Raw genomic sequence first — 18,020 nt, forward strand, 5'->3', positions numbered from 1 at the left:
TTACATTGGTTAAATATTTAAGTGTTACCAGTGCTCAGCATAATTTCTCCAGAGGATCAACATCACAGCTTCTTACCCTTAATGAGGAAGAAGATTTTACTCCTAAAAATTGAGAGAATACTGTCAGTATGTTTGCTTATTTATCTTAGAAAAACACACAGGGCTGTGAAAAAGTATTCCCACATACTGTACATATTTTTGAAAAAATGTTGCGTTTTTTGTTTTACTGAAATGTCTACACACAAAAAGTGATCTGAATAAATTAAAAAATGCAATTTTCAAGCAATTTCCTTTGGGCCAATGTAAAAATATTATTCACTTTCACTGCACAGTGACAGCACAAAGGTCCTGGGTTCAAATCCCAGCCTACGGACTTTCTGCCACAGGCCAAACGTTTGCATGCACGGCTTCTTTCCAGGTACTGCAGCTTCCTCCATATGCACTGCTGTTCCTATAAAACCATAATGAACCTGTCCAGGAGTGGCCAGTGTACCAATGTTACTCAAAAAGCGCAACAATAACTCATCAAAAATGCTACAGGTCTCACTCGACTCATTTAATACCTCAATCCCCTCCTAAAAAACACAAAAGTCTGTCTCACATCGTCGTGAAACGTCTTGATTACCAAAAAATATTCTGTAGACTGCCAGGAGAAAATTGGTTGTGCCTCCCATTACACCTGGTGTAAAACAAAGCTTTTCATTAAAAGATCATCATACCAACAGCTAGTGCTGAGTAATAAATCAATAATATATATTGCAATAGACAAGTGATCAATAAATAGAAAATAAGTCCAATAAAATGTTGAATAATTTCACTGAACTCAGATCCAGAGTCACACTGCATTCTGGGGGATATAGGCAGAGGAAAGACTTTACCTGCTCAACGTCTCGTGGCCAAAGTTGGTGGCACCAACTAACTCACTCATTCTTTGGTTACCTAGCAACAACTTGTTGAGAAACCTGTGGTTACCTACAGAAACCTGGAGAGTAGCTGCAACAGCAGCAGTTTAAGGTTTTGAGTGAAAGGAGAAACTGAGCACAACAACTTGAGGGGAAACTGCGGATAAAACAGGAAGAGTCACGCCACCAGCTTGGCTGTATTCAGAAATGGAAAACAAAAAAACTAATCAATAATTGCCGATATCAACTAATATGAATACCTTATATCGTGGTACATTTTTCAGCCATATTGTCCAGCTCTACCAACAATGAAATATGGTGGATATTCTGGGGTTGCTTCACTTCTTCAGCTCCAGCAAAACCAACTCTGAAAGGTTTTGGAGTGGCCTAGTCAAAGTCTGGACTTAAAGAGCTGATTTAGATTCTGTGACTTGACCTTAAACAGGCAGGTCATGCTCAAGAAACCTCCAATGTGACTGAATTAAAACAATCCCGCAAATAAGAGTCGGCAAATAGAAAAATTACTCTTTCACATAGAGGGAGGTTGAATTAGAAAGATTTTCTTTTTCTCCATTTTAAACAAAACCACCATTTAACTCAGGTTATCTTCCACCAATGAGAAAATTTCTCTTGTGAATTTCCTTTTTAGAACAAGAAATAAAGAGTTAAGGAGGAAGTTGAGTCTCATTTGAGTCTGGTTTGTCATCCATTGCCCACCAATGTGTCACGACTCCTTGACAGAAGGAAGTTGCATTCGTGTCTCTGGAACCTTAAAATCTGCTGAGTTTCCTGATGGGAAGTGCAGCTAAAGAATAGATGAATCACTTAAAGAGGGTGACAGGAACTGAATGCGGATTTAAAAACTGCATCCACAGAAAGATGATGATGTATATACAGTGAGAGTCGAAGGTGATGAAACTATTCCCGGAAGGATGCTTAGCAGTTCAGGATCAAATGAGTCATTAAAAAGAAATTAAAAAAAACACCAAATTCAACACACACTCTCACTCAACAACGTTCACCACAGATCTACGCCACACCAGCAAGAATTGAACAGAAACTCCTGAGGCGAGGCTCAAGAGAAGCACAAACCCAGGTGAAGAATGAGCTCAGCAAACTCGGGATCATTAGCTGGTTGCTACACCAAGCTGAAAAATAAAATCAGTTTTATTCCCCTTTGTGCTTTCAACTGAGTACGTAAAAACAGCTGTCTGGTCCAACGCACAGCTTTTCTACACCTCTGGCCAAATGTTTACATACGTCCACCATAAGCAGTAATGTCAGAATACTTTAGGTGTTTTGTGTTTTATTTGAATCAGACATTGGATGATTGAGCTACATAAAGCTAGGAATGGTAATTAATTGATTTGGTCACTGTAAAATCATTTTTTACATTTATTTTAAAATAAAATAGCAGTTCCATCTTTGCATTCATTCATTACACTAGTCAACAGCAAAAAAAAAAAACTCTCTGCGGTTTTTCAGCTGTTTTAGGGTAATTTTGATGTGCTGAATCCAAAAATCACATTGGTTTTGCTCAATCTGGTAAACTTTCTGATCTATGGAGCAACATGAGCATCAAAATGCACGACTTGTTCTCACATATGGATCAGTTTGCTGAGAATCTGGGATCAATGAGCGACGAGCAGGAGAAGCGAGTCCATCAGGACAGAAAAGAGATAATGATGTAAAGTTCAATTCACATGTACTTTCCCTTATCAGTGTTTATTATACAATTCACCAACCAGGCTATGTGAAATGCTTGAAGTGGCTGACAGGGAAAGGGAGTTAACCATATTTTCTGCCTAAAAAGGCAAATAATTTATTGTATGCAGAGGATTGACTTTAGTCAAACAAACATCAAGTAAAAATTGATGGGAAAAAACCCACTTTGTCCCAATCCAAACATCATAAGCATCAAAGTTTCCCCAACATTATTCAAACATTCAGATGTGTGACAGGGATTTAATCTGCCTCAACTCATCATCTTTGGACCAGCATAAAAAACATGTTTGGAAAAATGGAGAGCAACATGTGAAACTGTGACAGCAGCTTAAAGGCAAACATGATTTGTGAAATCATGATGCATTCTATAAGCAAAATATGAACATCTAAATAACCTTCAAAGAGGAACTGAATATCACCATGTCAGCCAGCGACTTCAAAGGAAATAGAAAACCAGGAACTAAAACATGGATGCAGTTCCTTCATGCATTTCCAGTAATGTCCTGGGTTACATTTTCTCATCAATCAATCAATTATCAATACAAGTGTGATAACTGATACTAAAGTATTTATTCCAATTACCTGCTTGTGAATGATGACAAAAACAAAAAACAACAAGATAATTTTGTTAGTCTTCACAGAGAGTAATAAACTAGAAACTAGAAATTGAAAACCCAAAAGCCCAACCAGGTTATATTTCAGGCTCTGTTACAGTAAAAAACAGAGTTTGGTACCGGGTCACAGTGATAAAGAACCGCTGCATCAGAGAAAGCTATCACAAGGGAAAGAGTGCTTGACCCAGAAGGAGCTTCTGTGAGAAAAGAAAACAGAAATGAACAAAAAGAAGAAAGACTGAGAGCTGAAACATGAGATTGAAAGAAAAAATAAATAAATAAAAAACCCTGAAGGTCTTATTAGCACTGGGGCGGCGTATTAGCTGCAGCGTGTGAACCACATCGACTTGCTTTTTGTGCGAATGCAAATGAAGAGCGCTGAAAAACAAGACGGTTAGAGTTTCCTGTGGGAAACTTGACAGGACTGACAGTAGCTCAAACACAGAGATGTTTCTTGAGGCAAGAAACTTCACACGTGTTGGAACAAGCATCCGAACTCTTCTCAGCTCCTGTTCCCACATTTAACCCATCAGGAATGAGACGCGTCCAGGTTCTGGTGGAAGCCCGTTAATGAAACGCTTGTCTCACCTTCAGCAGAAGTGAGGTTATCAAATACCTGGGAATGAACCTTTGCTCTTGCCCGGGGAAAGCCGGCTCAGGGTTTGACCTCTTTTGGAGTGTGGCTGCAAAACTCGTGATGGAAATTCAGCAGGAATGAGGCGGCGTTGGCGTGTTAATGAGACATTTCTGCAGAGTGTTATCTTTTGAGTTGACATGTTACAGCAAACATCTCAAATTCGACTCAATCTGGAAGAAAAACTGAGATTTAATCTAAGGATTTTATATTCATACTTCATAACTTTTGGGTTAAGGGATGTGAGTTAATCAATCCATACATTCATGCCTCAAGATTTCCATAACCATCCGTTAATCATCGATTCCTCCATCTGTCCCTTAATCTACTTATCCATTTACTCATAAAAAATCATTAATTGTGCCACTGTTATTGCATATTAAAATAAAGAACATTTTCTTTCTTTATGATTGCACAACCTCCTTACCATTTCAGCATCTCAGCCACTGAAGATAAACATATCGGTATTAATGAGAGTTACTCCATGAAAAACCTGCTTTTTATGCATATATAGTCGATAAGTAGAGTAGGGATGTGCAAAGGTGTTGCTATTGTACTTCGAGGATTTTAGGATCATTTTTGTGTTTTCTTTTTAAATCAAATTACTACATTAGAAATATTTGCAAGGAATTTTGCGATACGCTTCCCTCACTAAAGCTCTTCCAAAAACTACAAATAGAAGAAAAAAAGATCAGAAAAGACAGCAAGCAGACAGATTGAGCACACAAACATTTCTGTTCTTTAAAGACCTTAAAAAGCTTCTCAATAATAAACTATAAAGTAACAACAAGTAAGGCTGAGGTAGTGTTGCAGTAGAAGAAAAAAACTGCTACATCCAAGGGGAAGTTATTCACTGAAACTAAATGTTTTTGACTATTTTTGTAGAAAAGTTGCAATACACTCACAGTTATACATTAGTGTAGAGAAATGTATGGATTTGTTGATTTTGCATGAATTTCTGCGATTGATGAAATGCAAAAAACTGAAAGAACTGTTCTTGTTTCCAGAGCTGTATATGTTTTGTACAGTTTTTTAAATAACATCTCTGAATATGTTGGGTTTTTTTTTCAATAAGTAGAATTTTTTCAGTCTGTATGGCCCAGTTAAAGATTAATCGATTACTAAATTAGTTGACGATTATTTCTAAAATCAATTTTTCCAATTATTCAATCTAGATATGCACCCAGCTATTTATCCACAATCTTTGTTTTTCCATCCATCTTTTTGTTTATCGTCCACCCGTTCATTTCTCTTTTTGCTGACTGTCCATCCATTCATTCCTCAGATTTTGAAGTTTCCATATTTAAAACCTGACCACTGTAAAAATATCTACATTTTCTTTTCTTTAAACAAGTTGAGTCTGGAAAAGTATGAAATTCTGATATGGAGAACATGCAGGAAACCAGAATCTGTGATCTCACTGGCAGCTGTCAGGAAACAAGCGAAGGTTGGAGTGGAGGACGGGGCGAAAACAGAGACAAGCGACGGCACCATGCTACTGTCGCAAACTACAGAGAAAAAACAGCCACAGATGGACAAGCAGTGGATCGTCATGAAGGAAAATTCCCAGCAGTATTCACACGAAAGAACCAGGAATGACAGAACAAGCGTGAGGGGGAAAAAAGAAAAAAACAATCATCTCATCGCCTGCAGGAGGTTGACGGTTTTACATTCAGTGAGCTGCGATTGAAACCGAGAGCTGGGGAACAAGAGAAGACAAGGAGGCAGAGGGAGGAATGAAGAGCACAGCAGAGATCAAGTCATACAGGAATGAGATCAGTGAGACTCAGCGTTTTGAGTCAAAGTGAGAAAAGCAGTCGGGCCTAACCCAGCCCTCCAACAGCTCTTCGGCTCATTTCTAATGGCTTCCAGCTCAGGAGAAATTAAAGTGTTTCTGACATTTCTCAGGACTGCTTAATGTTTAACTACAGCAGCATGCAGGCAAATAAATACATTTCACTGCCACAAAAACCAAACAATGGATCGAAAATGTGGCGACCTGGTTAATATAAAGAGTGAGCTTTGCTGCGGCTCTAGCCACACAAACACCTCTCTGTTAAAAGCCTCAGGCTGATGCCTCCATCACGGTGCCAGCCCTCCTCCTCCCTCTCATCAGGACAAAAAGAGCTAAATTACACATTGCACAACGGTTTCCTGATGGTAATGTACCCGTTCAGACCTGGTGGACGGAGGGAGAGAGATAGACGCATCCAGCCCACTCAATGTGGCTGCTGTTGCAGCTCACATTCGTCATATGCAGAGGAGACATATTGGAAAAGAAAAGTAGCCTTTGATGTTTAACACGGTTGTCTAACATATTCCAAGGTTTGACAATCGCCTGCTTTGCCAAGAGCCATTAGTGAGTATTAGAAGTGTCCTGAACCACAGGAGGTACAATGTGTGCTGGAAACTCTGCTAGAAAACACAGCTCTTAATGTTTTAACAATGAGACGGTTTGAAGTGAGGAAAATAAAAAAGGGCAGACCACATACTCGTCATGTTCAGGAATTACAGCACTCTTTATGCATGTTTCAAAATTGTTTCAACAATACTAAGAGCCGGCGCAAGTAATATAACTAAGCAAATTAAACCGAAGAAAAAGGACCTTTTTAAAGCTTTAAATTAAGCAAATACAGTTTCTGGTGAGGAATAAAATCTGATATATTTCCACATAAAATAGGCCATATTGCATCAGGTGCTCAGGCTTGGAACATCATGCCTCGACCTTTTGAAGAAGTTTTGCTCGGTTTAAACCTCAAACACTTAGCCAGGAAGCTGCAGCTTGCTGGATTCTGTCACCTCTAACTTTTCATACAGGTGAAAAGAGCCAAAATAATCTTCATTTTACATGAGTGACAATTTATGATTTCTTTTCTTAATTATCATAGAACAGCAACCTTTTAGCACTTTAAAGAGTAAATGTCTATGAAATTGTTTGACTTATTTTGTTCCTGAATTCACATTTTTGTACTTCCATTTGTATCTCAACTGCTTCTAAAAACAGTCCAAACTCAAAAACAAACAAAAAACAACCAGCTAGTTTTGGGCAATTAATATGTTTTTTTGGTGTCTGGAAAACAAGCCATTTTCAATAACCTCCAGAATTTAAAGTCACAAAACAGCAGGCACGACCCTTCACCTAGTAACTCCAATGAAGCCCACCCGTTACCTAGCAACCCCAGCAAATCCCAGCCCATTACCTAGCAACTCAAGTAGAGTTCCAACACGTTTGGTCAGCTGGTTTTACCGCTCCGCTGTATGTGCTATACAATGGCTACTGGAAAAGACAAATGCTTTGCTGTTGACCTGCCATCCAGAAACCAGTTGCTGAATTCATGTTGGCTGTGCAGGAGGCTCTACTTCTGCTTTGCAAAGATGTACGCTTGTATAATTGTGCATCTGTTTGCAGCCATTCTCATGTGAGTGTGTAAATGTTGAGTTGGGGGGCGTGGCCAGCAGCAGCTGACTTGGATTTAAAGAAGCCTTAAAACAGCTCATTATAAAAGACTAAAATGTCATTATCCAAGAATGATTTGTTTTTCACAAAAAAAAAAAATAATCAGAATGTTTTGTATAGGCCAATCCTAACCGGTTCAAGGAAGCATAGTAGGTCACCTTTAAAAATAAATGTCAGGAACAGCAGCAGTTTTATAAACTTGGCCATAAAAAACAGTTTACTACTGTTGCAAACACACATGATAAAAGAGAGATTTAGATATTTCAGCTTCGAACACAACTCATTTTAAATGCCTGAAGTGAATTTAAACGAAGCTCGTTTTTAGAGCGAACTGGGGGAGAGAAAAAAAAAAAAACAGTTTCCTTCCATCGTTTATAGAGCGCCATCTTTTTCCAAAAGCAACAGCCACCACCTCCAGCAAGTTGCTGAAATGTGTGAAGGAAGCAGGTTCACGGCTGGTTCCAGCTCACTGGATTCAGCTGGATGCCGTCTCTCATCAGATCATTAACTGAGCATCATAAATTTCAGAGAGGCTGGAAAAAAGGTATGTAAAAACCTTTTGTGGCTCCAGAGCAGGGCAAATAACTTAAAATGATTTTTAGAGAGTCAACGGTTGTTTACAATGACTGGATTTTTAAAAAATAATAATTTCTAGGTGGAAAAATGCAGTTTGAAAACTCTAGTCAAATATTTCTAGTGCATTTCTTTCTCCTTTGGGCTACATAGCAGCTACCAGCCAACATGGCGGAGCCCCCTGCTGAGCCGTCAGCAGCAGGGCTGCATTGTGTGTAAGGACGGTGCTGGGCGCCGACACCGGGGGGGGGAAAAAAAGATAGTAACTGTACATCAAAGCCCAACAGTGATGCAGGAGCGAATCACTTCAGTTATTTTTCATGAAGTCATAAAAAATGTATTACAGATGAGAAATTATATATTGGGGAGCTGTTACCTGTCAGCTCCTGGATTTTTTGTGCTTTACCGCTGATACCGAAGCTCGCAGAGTCAAAGAACGGCTCTAAGTTATTAATAATTTGCTATAACTGACAGGGTTTGCGTTGTGGCGACACAAGAAGAAGGTCTGTGGTTAGAAATCACAGCTGGAACCTTTTCTGGGAGGATTTTCCATGTCCTCTCTGGGTTTTCTCCAGGTACTCCGGTTTCCTCCCACAGTCAGAAACATGCATGTTAGATTAATTTGCGATATTGGCTCAAGACGTTTGAGTGTGCTTCCATGTCTGGCGCTCTCTTGTGTCTCTCTGAGTGATCATAACATGGGTTATGTATTCCCTCACAAATCCTCAAATCAGAACAGTAACCAGAACTCAGGTGGAAATATTCTGTTAAGTATTCAGGCAAAAGCTGGGCGATAAATCAATTTGATCCATTAGTCAAATTTTTAGTTTTTGAAGATTTGAGTTCTGGAAAATCAGGATTTTAACATTAAAAGAATGAAGTAGCAAGTTTGAGAATTAAAATAAAAATATTAAATGAGGATTGCTAATCATCTTGTGAAGTAATTATCAGTTTTAGAAGGAAAAAGTTAATATTTTAAACGAATCAGCATCAAATTACCATTGAAACCAGATATATTCACACACTGAATAAAAAAACTATTTAAAAAGACAATTATCCCTGACACTGACCTCATCAAGTTTTCTGGCATTTAGCAGAAATAATTTTGGTAATTCCAACTAAGCTAATATAAGAAAGGCTTGGTCAGATTTAACTTCATACAGTGAGAAAAAACTAATTTATTTTATTCAGTGTATGAAAATATCAGTAGCAGGACTGTGAATGACGCTAATGAAACTTTTTTTTGCATTAAAACTACTTTTTTCTCATAATTTTCAGATTGTTTTCTGGTAAAATTGCGAGTTTATTCTGCTTATTTTACAACTATATTATATTGTCCTGATACTCCGTCATATAACTTGCAGAAATGATGATTGAAGTAAAGGCCACTTCAATGTGGCCTTTACTTCAATCAAGTAAAGGCCAAATGTTTTCAAATGTCTTGAAAACATTTGTCATTTGTAATTTTTTTTAGAAAAGAAAGCAAGAAAACAAAATGTTCAATACTCGAAATGAAATAAAACAAAATAAAATCAGATTTTAAATTTAAGCCCAAACCCAATTCAGACTCTTTTGGTTTATTTTTGTATTTCAGAGCTCAAGTCTTTGAATTGTCCGGTCTGTTTTTAGTTTGCTGTATTGCATTAAAGCAATGGAGACAAATAATCTGAATGCAGTCTTCTCCTGGCATCACGTTGGTATTACCTCTACAGTCAAACATGGTGGCGGTCCCGTCATTCTGTGGGGATTTTCCCCATTAAAGGGTCAGAAACTAAAGAAAATCTCCAACAGAAAGAATGCGTATAGAAAATTTCTGTTTGATTTGCTTTGGTCGGCTCAGAATCTCAGCCTGGAGCGAAAGTTTATATTTAAGCAGGATGACATGGAGAGGGCTGCCAAGGAAGCATTCCCAGTGGTGGCACTGGGAATACTCCAGCCCTTCCACTTTAAAACCAGCTGCCACTTTGAATTCAGGAGACATAAACCTTCACTACTTCTACTTTTCACTGAAATCATTCTTTTTCAATAAAGCTGATTTATAGCCTTGGAGCTAAACCCAACAGACACTCTGAAGATAAAAAAAAGCAGAAATACTCACTCCATCATTCAAACCAGTCAAGTTTTAGAGCCTTGAAAAACTGTGCAGACCATTAAACCTTTCTACATTCTGTCATGCCAACACCAGAAATTTATTTTTAGGGCTACAAATCAACACAAACCAGCTCAGGAAATTACGTGGGAAGGTTTAAACAATTTTGTTGCAAACAAAAACCTGAAAAGTACGGATAGCATTTGCATTCACTCCGCGAATCGGTAATTTGTGGAAAGATTTTTGCTTTCAATCAGAGCTGCAAGTGTGTTAGGATGAGTGTCTACATGCTTTCCAAATCTAGACACTGGTGTTTTGGCTCGTTCTCCTTTGCTAAAGAGCAAGATTAATCTAATTGGATGTAGAGCATCTGAAAAAGAAGAAGCTATTTTAAAGTCTTGCCACAGATTCTCAGTCGGATTCAGTTGTGCTGCCTGATTCTGCTACTCCAACACACACATGCTCTCATTAGCCAGCCCAGTGGTTTATGTGGAAGATCACAAACCAGGTTTTCATCTGTGTTTTGCTTTTTCTTTTTCAAATGATAAACTGAACCGAGCTGAGGAAGATGTGCAACTTCTAGAATCAGATTCTAGGATCTGACCCCTGAAGGTCAGATTCTAGGATCACCCCTGGTTATGAGGCACTTTGGCAAAACCTTAAACTGCAGCTGCGTCAGTTACTAAACAGGGTGTTGCTAGGTAACCACAAGTTACTCAGCAAGTTGTTGCTAGGTAACCAAAGAGTGAATGAGTGAGTTAGTTGAAGCCACCAACTTTCCCAGCTGCCCTTGAGAGGCTGAAGTGAAATATTTGAAGAGTCTATCATAAGTATTTCCTATTGGTATTTATCAGATGTTTATCATGATATATTGTTATTGATTTATCGTCCAGCTCTGGGATATCGTTTCATGACTTAGTTTTACTTTAAGCTTCTCTCCAACACTCCACCCGACTTCTCTGATCTCCTCCTTGGTTTTCATGATACTGTTTGTTCGCTGATGTTCAGAAACAAACTTTAGGCCTTCACAGAACAAATGGATTTATACCGGACTCTGTATTTACTAATTGTGTGATTTCTGAAGGAAATTGGCTGCACCAGACTTTATCTGGGGCAAGGGTCTCAAACTCATCTTTATTTTGTGCCATATATAGATTACGAATGTTCTCAAAGGCCCAGTTGTTCCAAAACGTACTGATAAAACCCATTAATCTGCAAAAATATGAATAACTGTGCTTCTTAAAATTAATATATGAAACATCTTTTCACACTGATGTCTTCTGGTTGTACACGGATTTAATTTGATTGATACAAATAATAGTTAAGCACACAAATGTTCTACTTATGTGCCCCTAAAGACTCTAGAGGGCCATTTTAAAAGTCACGGTGGGCCGGATTTGGCCCCCGGGCCCTAAGTTTGACACTTGTGATCTAAGGGCATCAGAGTAAAGGGGGTAGAATACTATAGAATACTACTATACACATTACATGTTGGATAAATTTGTCATTTTTACTCACTTCCCAAATATGAGTGACCTCATGTTGATCACAAAATTCCAATAAAATATAGAATTTTATGGTTGAAATGTGGAAAATGTTTAAATAAAATAAAAAATAATAAATCAGGAGTATATGTGTATGTGAACATTTTTGGGTTTTAAGAAGAGATGTGGTGAGAAATGAACCAGTGGGTGAGCTGCTGGACTCTACAGAAAATGTCCGTTTCTTTACAAGATGACCTTCAAAAGGCGTGACGTTTAATTTTAGGCCGAACACAGAGCTTCTTGATCTAAAACCAGAACGAAGCGAAGCTTTGAAAGGTCTCGATAAGACATGTTGCAAAATCCTTTGAGGAAAATTTATCCCGTTAGTGCTTACGTCTAAGCCCCAGCAAGGCGTCACTGATGGAAAGAGCAAACAGATAAATAATCGGACACGGAGAGGACAGCACAAAGCAGACTGGAGGTATGATGAATGAGCAGAGGAGGACAAATAAAACATCTAGTGCTGATTTAAAGAGGATAGAAGGTGAAGGATGAGAAATCTGTGCTCAGAGGTAGATGTAGAGAAAATCAGATTTTCCAGAAAATACACACCAGGTGATCAAAGGTATGGGGAAGGAGTGAGAGGATGACGAAGAGTCTGTCGATATGGATTCATCAAACAGATGTGAAAACTTAATGACAACTGAAGCGCAGGAATATCAAAGATCTGGGGCTCGTCGATTCGACTGAAAAATGTTATGAAGATACCAGCGTTTCGTACGAGTCAATAGATAATTATTGATTTTGTTTTAAATATCAGAAATATTGAAAAAAAATGGTGGTGTGATTTTTCCTGTCTTATCTAAAGTTTTCACTCCACACTGTTTTTTATTTTTAAGCAGTTACTTAAACTGCTGCTGCGCCAGTTACTCAACAAGTTGTTGCTAGGTAACCACAAGTTACTCAGCAGGTTGTTGCTAGGTAACCAAACAGTGAGTGAGTTAGTTGATGCCGCCAGCATAGCTTAGCTATGAGAGGTTAAAGCTTTTCCTCTGACTACATCTCCCAGAATGCTGTGCGGTTCCGGATCCAGATTTAAAACCTTATTGAATATTCGATCAGATCTATTGATATTGATCACAGGTCTGTCACAATATATATTGATTTGTTGCCCAGCTGCACCCACATCTTGCTTAAAGTCCAACCACTCAATAATTTGTTTGTTTTACTGTGTTTTTGATCACATGCATGTCGCCACGTTTTCTCCACACTCAGTTGAAAAGTCTAAACTTGGCGTCATGGTGGTCAGCTGAGTTGTGCCTTCAATTGGTTTTCTTTCCCATTAAAGAGGCGGCTGAAGAGTGTGAGAGAGAATAGTGGTGGTGCTGCTTCCTTAGACTTGAATGAATTCCTCCACCGGCCTTCCTGCTCAGCCTGTCGGGAGCCAATTATGAGCAGAAGCAGACTTTCTGATTAACACACGACCGCCGTGAGAGGAGACAGAAAAAAAGCCTGCTCGTATGGATTGAAAACACCCATTATCACCGTGTTCTCTCGTGTGATTTACCAGCCACATTAGACCGTTAGCCATAAAGTTCAGGCAACTGTGCAAACATGTGGCTCAATTATCGCATAGGGTCCCCACAATGACTCAACGGACATGAATTCAAAACTGCTGGAGGCTCTCTATTCACCTGCTGAAAGTCTTTTCACACAGAAGTGAGTCATAAAAGGAGGCGCACCATCAGAACAAAGCCCCAGACAACAAACTGAACTCAGGTCACTGATTAACTAAAACCAACTGCAGCTAAACATCAGCCCCATTTCTTCTCTGTTTGAATGAATAGCTGTGCTTTCAAAAGGAACAATAACTAAAGTATGAATGGGCCAGAGACCCACACTGAGGCAAACCAGGGATTGTAAAACGCTACGGATTCAACGCTCGACAGGAAAAACACCGGAGTGACTGGATTTACTTTTTTTTTTTTTTTTGACTGGAGTAACTAGAGTTTGGGTCGGAGCGCTACTTGGTTCACGCATGGATAGGGTCGTTCACAGACTGCCACTAGGGGCAGCTAGAGCGCGAAGAGGAAAAAGTGAAAAGATACAGTATGTAGTTTTTGTTTATTTGCTTTTTTTATGCATTTCTAAAAAGGCTTAGATGGTTAAATGGAAAATCTGTAGAATGTTCCATTTTTATCCGATTAATCATCAGAATAACCGATTAATCGATTACTAAGATAATAGTTGGTAGCAGCCCGTGTAGATATACATGTTCAAACTGTGCCTATATTAAATCCCACATCACTGCCATGTGCTGCTCAAGGTCCCCCTTTAGCACCTGTCCCCAGAATATCTATGCACGCCCCTGCATGTCAGGTCTGAAGGTCCTTTCCAGTATGTAAAACATATTTAATAGTTTTTTTTTGGCTGCTGTATCTCTGCTTTATTGACGAAGAAGAAATAAACGCACACTCACCCCAGAGTCTGGGTCACAAGTTCATGCTGCTTTTATTTTGTGGGTCAGAAGCTGAAAGTTTTGAAAAGCACTTGAATATCTGAAAAACACTCCTTCTCAGCTTGTTGCACCGTACTGCCTGTCAGCTGGCTGAAGGAAGGCTAAAACGACTTCTCCTCGCATAAATAAATAAATTCAGATGTTTGGAAATATGTCTGATCTAATCAAAAGGAGATCCGAACACTCGCATTCGGATCATTTTAAACCTGCAGCTGGTGAGAAACAAGGAGTTTCTCTACTGAGCAGCCGACTGCAGGATCCACTCAGGCAAAAGAAACTAATTAACCTGCTTAGTATCAGCAGCAACTTGACAAAAAGGTCTAATAATATTATTGTAACGAGCACATTTACTCAAACTGTCACTAAGTTTAGTGTGTTGCAGCTGCTAGATGTTTATTTCATATCTTTCCATACGTTTACGCATCACTAAGAGAGTAAACAAGTAATTAGATTTACCTTATTACCACAGTAGCAACAATCAACATCAAACTGAAAACACTTTAAATATTAAATCAAAAATAAGCAGGTTAATAAATGAGTAAATTACATGTAAAGACAATTCAAATAGTAGAAGTAGGACTTTGTGAGGTTACTTGATTAAGAAACAAAATTTAAATAGAGTAATTTTATGGTGAAACTGTTACGCATGACTGAAACCAGAACAACAAAGATATAACACTAAAACATTAATCTAACAGATAAGACATTGAAGTGATAAATGTCTTATATCACCTTAATAATAGCATTGGAAATAATTATTTTTCTTTTTTGAATAAAAGCTTTTGCAACAATAGACCATAATAACGTCTTTTCATGCCTGATTGCAACTTTACCTTAATTCTAGCTTGACATTAAGAGATCATTTTCTTAAGGCTTCTTTTGCTGAGTCTTCACTTCTCTGATAAATCAGCACAGAAGCAAACAGCCACTCCCAAAATACAGGCCATCCTTCATCACAAATCACACAAACCAATTAACGTCCTTTTGTCCTAAAACTGCAGAGACAGAGACAAATCAATAAAAAAAAAGCTGTCCTTCAGGTCTAATACTCACACAGCTGGTGTGTCCAACTATTTGAACTATTCCTCGTCCCTTCGGGCTGCACAGCTGATAAAAAAAGCAACTTCACGGGGCCAATTGCTCTCATGGGACACTGTGGAGGAATTAGCAGCCAGATGCCCATTAGACTGAGATCCAGCAGACATGTGCTGGCTGGGAGGATCTGTGCATCACACCTCCAGTTCCTCCTCTCTTTATGCCTCCGCCGTTGCTCCAGAGGCAAAGAAGGAGGGACAAGGAGCAGGAAAAAAAAAAAGCATTTTACAGCCTCTGCTTGTGAAAAGCAAAGACACCCCACCTCCTCCCTCCTCTTCTTCCAAACAATTTAACAATGGTGCACCTCCTCTGAATTGCCTGCTCAGTGACCTGCAGCCAAAACATCGAGATGTTGGAGAGTGTGTGCGCTGGGAGAGGTGACCACCCGCTGAACGGGTTGTTTTAACGCCTCCATCAGGCTACCTTCACTTTGCAGGGGAGAATGCAACGCCTCCTGCGTTTTAACCTTGCCCCTCAAGTCAAAACACACAGTTTTTGAGCAAAACCTTGTCATTTATTTATACAGTTCTGCTCTCAGAATAAGAGAGAACAATCATTTCACTGTTGCTGCCCTTTCCCAATGACTCAAACCACAGAAAATATCCTGTTGGAGCCGTTTCTTCAGAATCTGAAATATTTTCTGTATCAACACTGCACCGGGTGGCTTCGGGTTCGACTCTGTTGACCAAGACTTAAAAGTTTTATCACAATATTTTGCAGAACTATTGTACCAATAAAAAGGGATAATGCATCTTTTTTAGTCAACTCTGTGACTGAGTCATGGCAATCATAGCCCCACAAACACAAACAATGCTGCTAAAAACATCCATTAATGTGTAAAAAAGTGTGATTAGCATCACCAGTTTACACACTGTAACTGTATTTTCACATTTATTGGTTGTTTTTTATGCTTTCCTTCAACACACAGTGGAGAAAATAGTAAAACTATGAATCCTGATAACAGGGACAGTTTAGCGGGTTTGTAAACATCATTAATGGGAATTTATTGTGACAAGAATAAAACAAAAATTCTTATAATGATAAGAAATTCATCATGATAAACAATATGATACGAGTCAGCCTTTTCTCCACAGCTGGAGGAGAGAGAAATCAAAGCTGGTGGTCTTAGAGCCGGTCACCTGCGCTGCTGCGAGGGCACAGGGTTAGGTGTGTGTGTGTGTGCGTGTGTGTGAGAAAGAGAGAGAGATAAATTAATGAATGCATGACAGTTATCAATCAATTCTGAGTCTTCCAGAAAATGATGACAGACAGAAGATCAATTTAAAAGTGAGGGAGTTAAAGTCAAGAAGTCTAGACTTTGTAATTTATCAGAATGGGACTACATGAAGTAATCTAATGAGCAAAAGAATAAAATAAATCATTGCATTTATTAGCCAATTCACTCCACAAATGTACCTTTTATGGTCGACTGGCAGGAAGAAATACATGCAAAACACTTCGCTTATGCCAGAAAACTAATCCGAATCTCTCCATCCCGTACCAGGGAACATGGAGGTGGCAGCATCATGCTATGGGGATGCTTTTCTTTGAGCTTGCACAGTTAAGACAGGTTTTGTTATATTTGGCTAAATCTAATGAAGAAACTAGTTAGTGGCCGTAACGTAATTGAAGTCCGCCAAGTTTCCTTCAATGGGATTTACTTAGAATAAATTATTATCATGTGTTAAATGATTACGGTGAAGTCTTGACTTGAAATATAAACATGCCCCAGATCCTGACTGGTCAACAAGTCAACACCATGATGCGCCCAGTCGGAATATTTCTGTTACGCAGTCGCTGGATGCCCAAATGCGTCGCCCCGCACAAACGCGCATAAAACGGGGCGCATTGCTGGGAGCTGATCCGCGCGTCTACGAGCCTGTGGCCGATGTCCAGATCACACCGAGACTCACAGACGCCAAGCCAAGACAGACACACAGACAAATACACGGGCAGCAGGCTGGAAATATCCACTGCAATATTATTATAGCCGCTTATTATGGCGTAAACGCAAAGCGAGGAGGAAAGCGCATGGCATTACGCGAGTTTTATCTGTACTTACCTTAGAAAAACAGGGAGAAGAGTGTCGTAACACCGGTCCAAACTTTGGGGATAAGCTGTATTTATACAGCAATGCCTTTAACTACACGAGTCCACCAGAATAATTCAGAATAATCCAAGAGTCCGGAGTCTGTAGTTCAGCCAAAACTCAGAAAACAGTCAAATGTTGCTGTTGTAAGCGTCGACTTCCACTTGTCACTTCAAAGACACAGATATTTAAGACTTGTCAACAAAGAAGGACGGCCATATATGACCTACACCATGGAGGAGCGCACCGTGGAACGTCTCCGGTCCTTGGTCGCTCTCTGAATGCGAGCCCCAGCCACACCGCCTGCTCTCCGGGCTCCGCAGCGGGGCCAGCAGGCGCCGCCAGGTGCTCATTTACATAACTGCACCGGCTGTGTCCAATCACAGCTGCAAGCAAGGTGTCTGATTGAATATTCCAGCATGCAGCTCAGCCAATCAGAGCCGCCCGGGGGAGGGAGTTACGTACTGGACAACAGCAGAGAAGCGCACAGGACAGACAACTATAATGAGTAATTTAGAGTAACCAATTAACTTTACATGCATGTTATTCTGGAGTGTGGGATGAAGAGAGGTCGCCTCTTCCAGAGCAAACAGACAGGATGTTGGGATCAGCAGGAAAAATAATATTAATAATAAGAAACATTAAACCTACAGGACTCACAAGGTGAACAAGTCTAAGATCGGGCAGTGAAACAGGCAGAGAAATGGATCATGAAAGAAAGAGTAAATAGTTTTAATAATACATGTACTTCAAGCTGTAAACATATTAAGTCATAGATGTAAGAGCTGAAGTAGTGCCAAGGTTGTAGATGTAGCTGCAGGCCAAGAAATGCAAGTTGTA

General features: G+C 39.4%; 1 protein-coding gene across 5 annotated transcripts in view; it reads right to left on the reverse strand.

Annotated features, from left to right (window-relative positions):
- The window catches only part of ddr1 (discoidin domain receptor tyrosine kinase 1), an 87,146-nt gene extending 69,665 nt beyond the window's left edge, over nt 1-17,481 (reverse strand). For 3 of the 5 annotated variants that reach the window (XM_032558898.1, XM_032558897.1, XM_032558895.1), the window contains exon 1: nt 17,154-17,480. The gene's annotated coding sequence lies outside the window, so the exon portion shown is untranslated. Of the gene's footprint in view, nt 1-15,049; nt 15,230-17,153 lie in introns of those variants that run through there. The other 2 variants (XM_032558899.1, XM_032558896.1) reach the window with 2 other exon arrangements.
- Nucleotides 17,482-18,020: the final 539 nt, after the last annotated feature.

Source organism: Xiphophorus hellerii, chromosome 3, assembly GCF_003331165.1.
Source record: "Xiphophorus hellerii strain 12219 chromosome 3, Xiphophorus_hellerii-4.1, whole genome shotgun sequence".
Classification (NCBI taxonomy): domain Eukaryota; kingdom Metazoa; phylum Chordata; class Actinopteri; order Cyprinodontiformes; family Poeciliidae; genus Xiphophorus; species Xiphophorus hellerii.